The sequence below is a fragment of the Tupaia chinensis genome, unplaced genomic scaffold, assembly GCF_000334495.1.
Source record: "Tupaia chinensis unplaced genomic scaffold, TupChi_1.0 Scaffold145519_1, whole genome shotgun sequence".
In the NCBI taxonomy this organism is placed as follows: Eukaryota; Metazoa; Chordata; class Mammalia; order Scandentia; family Tupaiidae; genus Tupaia; species Tupaia belangeri.
Genome location: NW_006205376.1, coordinates 3134506 through 3136299, shown reverse-complemented (window position 1 = coordinate 3136299; position 1794 = coordinate 3134506). Strand labels below are relative to the sequence as shown.

General features: G+C 37.3%; 1 protein-coding gene across 2 annotated transcripts in view; it reads left to right on the top strand.

Annotated features, from left to right (window-relative positions):
- CPNE8 (copine 8) overlaps positions 1 to 1794 on the top strand; it is a 203416-nt gene that overhangs the window by 128099 nt on the left and 73523 nt on the right. The window lies entirely within an intron of this gene.

The following is a 1794-nucleotide window of genomic DNA, read 5'->3' as shown; positions in this document are numbered from 1 at the left end:
GCTAGAAGGCATGTGTATGTGAGAGGAAGCCCCCTACAATGGGGCATGATCACCCCACAATTCTTTTTCTCCATTTCTTCATTTTGTGGAGATTTTAGGCATGTACGCACATGTGCCTACAATATTTATTAAACCATGGGGTCTGAGATTTAAACTGTGGTCAGCCATGTGTGATCTGGTTCCCAGTCCAATGTTTAGCCTCTGTGCTATAGGGCCAGCCCTTGAATAATTTTTTAAAAACATTTTCTGAGCCACCAGTAATGTGGTGGTTAAGGTGGCTGGATCCCACATGGCTAAGTGGCTAAGTGCATGGTAAGAGTCCCAGATCTGGTAGCTTGAAAAACACACCTGGCATATGTGCATACATGTTCAAAATCCCAAGAGGATAATGGAGGAGAATGGATTGTGGCATGGCCATCCCCCAGGGGGACTGCTCTCTCATGCTCCCCCCACTCTCTTTCTCTCTGGTGAGTACACACACCTATAGCAAATGTAAAAGTTTTTTTTTTTTTTCTTATTGCAAAAACTCTATTAACACTAATGGCAACTAGTGTTTCTTTTTCTTCCAAATCTCTTTAGAAATCAATATTTTGGTTATTTAAACATATCTTGTTTGTTGATTGTTTTTGGTCATCAGGTCTATGAAAGATTCATGAATGTTAACTTATTTACAGCTAAATATTAAACCATATTTGTGACAATGAATAACTTGCATTTGTAAAACGAATGGGCCAAGCTTAAAATACATTTATTATACGTTAGTTCCTACAATCTATATCTTCTTCTTCTGACACATTGCATCTCACCATTGTACTGAATACCAGCATTTTGCACTTAGATTTCTCAGTAGTGTGTGTCCCAGTTACTGTTGGCATTAAATTAACAAGTAGAAAAAAGTCCTCTTTAAACTGCCAACTTAGTATGTTTTTTGTAGTTGTGTAGATCAGCCTCAGTAATCACATCACTATGGGTTTTATAGTGAAAACTAAAATATGTTCACTCAATCCTTACCCCTCCTCATCTATATTAGAATATACCTGAGAAAGCTGTGATGATTGCTTTAAGATAAAGACATTCAGGGACCAGCAGATGGTGTAATGGTTATGTCACTGCACTCCCATGTAGTCCACTGTGGTTCAAGTCCTGGACCCAGTGACTTAAACCTCAGACTGACCATGTGTGAATGTATAACCAAGATCCCAAAAGGGATTCTGGTGTGGCCATTTCCCCCGAGGGATGATTTCTCACTTTCTGTCTCTCCTACGAATGCACGTGTCTTATAGCAAATTTCTCAAAAATAAATAAATAAATAAGGCATTCAGAATTACCATGTTGTATTTGTGACATGTTTATTAAATTATTGTTATTATTGAAAATAAAAGATTGGAAAAAGAAGATTTGGTAACTATTATCCATGTTAAGATGTTATACACCCTTTTAAAAATAGTATCCTGTGACACCTTGGTCATAGGAAAATTTGAAGTTTTTTGTGGATTGTTTTTGTGATTTATTGATAATTTAATAATTTATACACCCTTTTAAAAATAGTATCCTGTGACACCTTGGTCATAGGAAAATTTGAAGTTTTTTGTGGATTGTTTTTGTGATTTATTGATAATTTAATAATAATACCTTTTTTTTTTTTTTTGGAGAGATTTTTACTGTAGGGCGCGTGTGCTCGCCAGACAGACAGAGAGAGACATAGAGACAGAAAGCGAGAAATCACTCCCCAGGGGGTATGGTCACGCCGCAATCCCTTCTCCTCCATTCTCCTCTCGGGATCTTGGGCACGCA